Source organism: Benincasa hispida, chromosome 1 (genome assembly GCF_009727055.1).
Source record: "Benincasa hispida cultivar B227 chromosome 1, ASM972705v1, whole genome shotgun sequence".
NCBI lineage: Eukaryota > Viridiplantae > Streptophyta > Magnoliopsida > Cucurbitales > Cucurbitaceae > Benincasa > Benincasa hispida.
The window spans coordinates 84,825,272-84,833,548 of record NC_052349.1 but is presented as its reverse complement, the minus strand read 5'-3'; the positions used below and the strand labels follow the sequence as shown (position 1 = coordinate 84,833,548).

The window sequence follows — 8,277 nt, the reverse complement described above, 5'->3', positions numbered from 1 at the left end:
TGTTCAAATAATCCACAAACAACTCAAACTATCCAATCTAACATGTAAGAAATTTTAAAATTTGATTACTTTTTATCAATTAATTTATGAATTTTTAATATATTTTTTTTAAAATTGAAGATATATGTTTTTATCTAAAATTTGTAATAAATATCATAAATATTCGATATTTAACATTTGAATTTTATAAGATCTTAATTATTAGTCATGTTATATATAAATTATATATTTTAATTAAAAAGAAAAATAAGCTATAATCCAACCACTCAAAAAATAAGTTATGATCCAACCATTCAATCCAATCCAAATTTTAAATACTGAGTTAGATTGAAGACGTTATTTGAGTCATTAAGATTCAACCCAACCAATCCCAATTTTTAGGTTGATTGGCTGTGATTGGATCCAACGAGGGATATATTTAGGCTGCAATGTGTGACTATCGAGAGGCGACCGTCACTCCTCCCTGCAAAACCCTTCCATGTGCTCATCCAAATGTTAAGACAAGCGGTCGATCCGCATTGTGAAGGCAAGGTCATGCTTTTAGTTTTAACTCAAAAAGGGTGAAGTGTAGTTCTTATGCATTTTTGGTGCCTTCTCTACACAACAACAAAATTTTGCAGTTCACAACGAAACAGACTCCCTATGAAGTATAACTCACAGATCAACAACTCGATCAATCAACAAATATAGTGCAAACAAAATTAAACTATAACAATCGTAAAATCACGTTTCATTAAGCAGCAATCGTTCTCCGCCAATTTGAAAAGGTTCATCAGAAGACCAATGCTTAATCCATTCCAAAGAAGACCAATAAAAAGGCTTATTTAAAAGAGGACCGATCATGGACCAGTTAAAGATAGAAAAATGTTTGGATTCGATTGGAGGAATGGAGAATTAAAAGAGGTAGAGAAATTTGATGTAGGGAAGATGATTGTTGAAAATTCAATGGGAGATGAATCACAACTGCCCATCTTCCCCTGAAGATTTGATGTTGCAGGGAACACTTTCGGAACAGAGTGCACTGAAATTAGCACTACGCCGATACACACAATCCCTGCTTTTTCAACCTCTAATGCTCAAGCTCAGAGATATTGAAGAAGAAGCAGCAGAACAAAATAATTGATCAGAAATCAGATCGGAAAAGCAAAAAAATATGAAAGATGGCGGCGGAAGAACGAAGAGAAATCTGAACGAAGAAGCCATTTGAGACCCTCACGTTAGGCAGTGCTTATAAAGGCGAAGAACCGCGGCTAGGGCTTCGTGGATTGATCCTTATACCTGCATAATTACGAAAATGCCATGCGGGGCAAAAATGGTGTAGATGACCCACATTTTGGCAAAAAAAAATGAAATTTTGGTATCTTTTTTAAAAGCAATGAATTTTGGCCTTTTGTTTACATCATCGTTATGTGAAATCATCCTTTAATCCTAAATGCATTCTTCTCATATTTTCTCTATTTAGTAGCATTCTTTTTTCTTTTTTCTTTTTTCTTCTTATTCCATCTTCATTTTTTTCTTGCGATTCTTTTTTTTCTGCATTTTTGTGCATTTCTTCTTCCTTTTTTGTTTCTTTTATGGTTCTCTTTTTTTTTTTTTTTCATTTCTTTGCATCGAGCATCGAGCATATAGTATAGAGCATTAGAGCATTGAGCATTAAGTGAACTCCCGAATTGAGAATAGAGCGTAGAGTATTGACGATCGAGGATAAAGTAGCATGTAGCTAGTATATAGCATAGGGTATATAACATATAACATAGAGCGTAAAACATCGAGCATCAAGCACCAAGCATCGAGAATCGAAGATCGAGTAACATGTAGTTAGTATATAGCACAAAGCATATAACATAAAGTATAGAGCGTAGAGCATCGAACATCAAGTATCAAGGATTGAGGATTGAGGAGTGACGATCGAGTATCAAGTATTAAGAAAACTTATGAATTATAGCGCATGAATGGTAAATTCACAAAGTGTTGATGCAAAGCAAAAGGCCACTTTTTATTCAATTTAAAAAAGATACCCATTTTTCATTTGACTCTCCAAAAAGGAGTCATCCGTACAAAAAAAAACCCATCACATATATGGGAAATTTGTACAAATGGTCCTATTTAGGGCCCGACTCAAAATTTGGCCTTCTGCTAACGTCATCTATATGTGAAAGTATCAATTGAACTCAAAACGTATGTGAAGGCTTATTTCTAGCTCTTCACTCCCGCTCCCGCTCCCCACTCCTTCATCTTAATCTCATAAAACACAATTGCAATTTGTTTCTTCAATTTTTCTTTTCATTTATTCAGATTCTTCCTCTCGTTTCTCATTCTCGCTCTCGCTCCTCGTTCCGTGCTCCCACTCCTCTCTCCTTCGTATTATTCTTCACCCAACACACTTGCAACTTTTTTTTCAAGAAAAAAACTGCAGAATGAAGAATAAAGAGAGAAAAACAAAAAAAAATGTGACATAAACATAAATCGCCAGAGAAGAAAAAAGGGAAATCGCCTTAGAAGGCGGCATAAACGAAAGAAATCGTCAGAAACGAAAAAAGAAAAAGAAGAAGAAAAGCAGGAAAAAGGAAAAAATTGAAGAAAAAGAAAAAGTGCTACAAAAGAGAAGAGAAATGAGGAAAAAGAAAGAAGGGTTAAAGTGATGAATTCACAACGTGATGATATCAGCAAAAGGCCAAACTTCATTTGTTTATAAAAGTGAGGCCAATTTGGAGTTTTTTTTTTTTTTTTTTTTTAATATTGTGATTAGAAAAAATATTTAGGGAAATATAGTGGTTTTGAAACTATTTAGAAATATATGGTTGTTTTGAAGATTTCAAGGCAGGGATTTAGTTTAAAATATTTTGTCGAGGGTTCAACCCGACCTGTCAAAAATTAAAGAGGAGATCGAGAGTTTGACCCTCGACTTGAGAAAAAGACGAGGGTTCAACCCTCGACCTGTCAAAAATTAAAGAAGAGATCGAGGGTTTGACCCTCGACCTAAAGGAAATTGAGAACAGGTCCGAAGGGGTTTCAACCCTCGACTGTCGACAACTAAAGAAGATCTATAAGGGAAGATGATAAAATTTGAAAAAGGTCGAGGGTTGAAAAATTATAGAACAAACCCTCAACCTAAAGAAAATTAAAGAATCGTTTAGTATATATATAACACGATCGCACACAATCGTTTAGTAAAATTACTATGCGATCGTTTAATAATTCTTATTAACGTAACAATAGGTGCAAACTTCCGGAAAGAACAAGTGAACGATGAAAAACTTCTTTATTAGAAGCTAAACGATCGTTTACAATCTCTCCACAATCGCTCAATATGACTAAACGATCGCTTATTAAATCCTCTGCGATCGGCCACAAACTCCTACACGATCGCTTAACTATTACTATTTACCACGATCGCCTTTTCAGAACCTATACGATCGCATACCTTTTACTATACGATCGTATACCAAATGATACACGATCGCTGAGCTTTACTACACAATCGCCTAGTGGAAGTAGACGATGAGCGGCACCCTGCGATGGCCTCTCCACGACAACATCTTCCGAACTCCCACTCTTGAGAGCTCTCTTTCCTCACTACACGATCGCCCACAAACTACTACACGATCGCTTAGCTATTACAATTAGACGATCACCTTCTCAAAACCTATACGATTGCCTACCTTTTACGATATGATCGTATACCAAATGCTACACGATCGCATAGTGGAAGTACACGATAAGGGCACGCTGCGATGGCCTCTCGAGAGCTCTCTTTCCTTACTACACGATCGCCCACAAACTTCTACATGATCGCTTACCTATTATAAATAGACGATGGCATTCTCAAAACCTATACGATCGCATACCTTTTACTATACAATCGTATACCAAATGCTACACGATTACTAAGCTTTACTACACAATCGCATAGTGGAAGTACACGATGAGGGCACATTTCAATGGCCTCTCGAGAGCTCTCTTTCCTCACTACACGATCGCCCACAAACTCCTACATGATCGCTTATCTATTACAAATAGATGATGGCCTTCTCAAAACCTATACGATCGCATACCTTTTACTATACGATCGTATACCAAATGCTACACGGTCGCATAGTGGAAGTACACGATGAGGGCACGCTGCGATGGCCTCTCGAGAGCTCTCTTTCCCTATTACACGATCGCCCACAAACTCCTACACGATCGCTTAGCTATTAAAATTAGACGATCACCTTCTCAAAACCTCGCCTACCTTTTACTATATGATCGTATACAAATGCTACACGATCGCTAAGCTTTACTACACGATCGCTTAGTGGAAGTACACGATGAAGGCACGCTACGATGGCCTCTCGAGAGCTCTCTTTCCTCACTACACGATCGCCCACAAACTCCTACACAAAGTTTGGATATCATGTTCCTTACCATAGGGTATGGGGGCAAAAGAAAAGCATTGACTAAAGTGTTCGGTGATTGGGATGAGTCTTACAAATTGTTACCCAGGTGGTTGTATACGTTTACTAAAGGCCATGTTATCCTAACTTCTGTATTTTGAGTATTTGGTCCTTGTATAGAAGCTTTTAATAAATGTCGGCGGATAATTCAGATCGACATGCTGGTATAATCACAGCAGTGAACAATCCAGCAAATGGTTGGATGGGACCAAAATGTCACCATCGTTTCTGCTTGCGACATATTGTCGGCAACTTTAATAAAAAGTACAGATTTAATTCATTGAAAAATTATGTTTATCGTGCCGGGTGTCAGTTTCAAATTTGGAAGTTCAATAAAGCAATTGAAGATATCAAAGGAATAAATCGGAGTTGTCTGAGTTTTTTTGACAACATTAGTTTAGAGCAATTGACTCAAGTACATGATGTAGGATTCAAATATGGGTGGATGACGACAAATCTATCAGTGCATAAATGGAGTCCTCAAAGGAGCTCGAATGTTGCCTATAAATGCTCTTGCTCATATAACATTCTTCAAATGCGTGAATTATTTCGAGAAAAGAAGAGAAGAAATAAGAGATGCATTGGAGCATCAAGACAAATACACCCAGTAATACTTTTATATATATATATGTGTTATTAACAATTTATTTCAAGCATATTTTATAATACTAAGTGGAGTAAAAATCCAGGTACGCACATGAGAAAATAAATAAATGGGTTGTAAGATCTAGTAAACATGAAGTACAATCATACGATCAGTATGAAGGTGTGTTTCATGTGAAAATCGGACGTCATAGTCTCAATGCCAAAGGAGGAAACGTTCAAATATTGAGGCTAAACAGGTCCGAGCGGTCCGATCATGTAACAAGTGGCAAGCATTCGGCATTCCATGCTCGCATTTTATGGCCGTTTGTTCACATTTTAACATGAACTATGAAGATTTTATTGAGGACTACTATAAATTGTCAACGTATGCTGAATGTTACTCTCCTCAATTTCAACCTGTACCGCATGAAGATTACTGGATCATGCACCTTAATATGCCCGTCTTACATCTTGATCCATCGTTGTTGAGAAAACCTGGTAGACCGAAAAGTTCACGTTATCACAACGAGATGGATTGGACAAAACCAGTCACTCGACAACAATGTGGATTTTGTAATCAGTTAGGCCATAATCGAAGGAAGTGTCCTTTGTTACTAAGACGGGCTTCAAATAGTTAGAGATTGAAAAATAAATATTTTTTTATTATATATTCATTTTATTGTATATTCATTTTTTTTTATTGTAATCTATAAAGTTATACATTATTCTTTTAATTGAGAAATAAATACTTCTTTTATCATGTATATTTAATTAAGTGTAGACACTTTTATTATATATTTAATTTTTTTTATTGTAATTTATAAAGTTACACATTATTCTTTTTATTAAGTTGTACATTGTTCTTTTAATTAAGTTGTACATTATTTAATTGAGAAATAAATAATCTTTTTATCATGTATATTTAATTAAGTATAGATACTTTTATTATATATTCAATTTTTTTATTATAGTTTATAAAGTTGTACATTATTCTTTTAATTAAGTTTTACATTATTCTTTTAATTAAGTTGTACGTTGTACATTTTTTAATTAAATTAATTAAGTTGTACATTATTCTTCTAATTGAGAAATAAATATTTTTTTTAATTGAGAAATAAATATTTTTTTTTCTTTCAGATCATGGCTTTAAACCCAGGACCTGTTGATTCTGATGTTTTGTACGACCTGTTCATTCATCGATCATCTGTTGTATGGCGAGATCGTACTACTGGAGAAATATCTTGTAGGCATCGAAAGGCAGTTCTCCAGCGCACTATCCCACTCCACCTTCGAATACTACCACTATTGCACATATCTAGATTCTATGGGTTGCCAGCCAGTTGGGATTTATTCTGTTGGACTGGCATCTGATCATAGTCTTGGTCGAGAGATGGAGGCTTGAGATGCATACAATTCATATGTCTGTTGGAGAGTGCACTATCCATCTACAAGACATAGAAGTGTTGTTGGGGTTACCTGTTGACTGTGAACCGGTCACTGGAGTGATGTACGATGACTGGTCATAAGTTTGTCAATTGTACCTCGGTGTTGACCCCACCTGCCGGCAAAATTAAAGGATCGAGGTTAAGTTTGATATGGTTAGGAACACAATTTCGTGAGCTCACAGATGATGCAGACGAGGAAACCGTCATAAGATATGCGCGAGCATATATACTACAAATGATGGCTGGAAGTCTTTTTCCGACAAATCAAGTCATTTTGTTTACTTGATGTTCCTACCACTATTAGCTAACCTCTATGATGCGGGGCGGTATTCGTGGGGTGGAGCATGTTTGGCACTATTGTATAGACAATTATGCAAAGCAACAAGACCTGAGGTTCGAGAGATAGCTGGGCCTCTCATACTTTCGCAACTATGGGCATGGGAGCGATTTTCAACAATGGCTCCACAGCTATAACATGTTAATGACACTCAGTTAGCTGGACGAGCCTACGGTTCTCGGTATGTTGTTTTAATTTAATTTAATTTTTATATCACTGATCTAGTTAATTTAGATTCTAAAATTATCAATTTAAAAATTTAGGTGGATAGACAAATTTTGTATGACTAGGACAGCCACACATGTAGTCAGCCAATACAGATACATGTTTGATTTACTTCAACCTGATCAGGTACATTACACTGAACCTAATTGATTATTTTATACACATTTTTATTATATTTGTATTTAATGTTCTCCAATATAATATTTTGTGTTTCAGGTTATTTGGGAGCCGTACAAAATTATTTGCATACTTTGCCCAATTTCTGTACAAATGGTCAAAACATATGGTGGACGATGAGTCCTCTCATATGTTTTCACCTTGGTGAGTGGTATCTTCCTGACAGGGTGATGAGACAATTCGGTTTTCAGTAGGATGTCTCATCGTCTTGTAATACTGAAACCCTACTTATGATATCGACTTAAAGGACTGTAAATTGGTCTGAAAAAGTTGCACATTTGGTAGTGTAATGGCACTATCGTGCAAGGTTTATTGCAGTGGGGGTTTCTATTGAATAGTTTGACAGGGATGTCACTCAAGACTACATTCATTGGTATAATAATATCACAAGGCGCTACGTTACTCATTCAGGAGCAGCTATGGGTCATCTGGTAAATGAATGAATATTATCTAATTATTTTTAATTTAAATTTATTTTAAATATTATCTAATTGTTTATTAATTCACAGAGATCGAACAACAGTAGATTCCATGATATGCGAATGATCCGAACCGGTTCTTGCTACATGTAGTGACAACCAAAGCTATATGGAGGAGATATATTATATGTACGATATACCTATTGTTCCTCCACCAACTCCTAGACGTAGAGGACCTGTACGGGAAAAGGATGAGTTTGATGAGGTTTCCCATAATGTGGAAGAGTTGCCCTCATGTGATGCAGACGCAGAGTCAAACTGATTATGTTAGCCGATGATGATGATGCCAGCATTTGGTTCATGACATTATGACTCAGAAGCTGGTCCTTCGTCTTCATACGTGCATGGACATGGTCAAGGTCGTGGAGAGCATAGTGAATATTTATATCACGAAGCGTCTGCATAGGTACCAGAGCAACATCAAGAAGAACCAGAGCAACCTCAAATTTGAAGTCGACAACGACAACCAGCTCGAAATTGACGACGTCCGTCTTGTGGAACACATTGAATTTTTTAATTATTTTTATATAAATGAGATGTTTTAATTACACTTTTTTATTTTATAATATTATTTTTAATTTTTCTTTTTAGAG

General features: G+C 35.9%; 1 non-coding gene across 1 annotated transcript; it reads right to left on the bottom strand.

The window, feature by feature from the left end:
- Positions 1 to 914: 914 nt before the first annotated feature.
- LOC120070441 lies at positions 915 to 1,061 on the bottom strand. The gene has a single exon (XR_005479937.1). It is a non-coding gene; the product is annotated as a small nucleolar RNA snoR135 (small nucleolar RNA).
- Between the last annotated feature and the right edge of the window lie 7,216 nt (positions 1,062 to 8,277).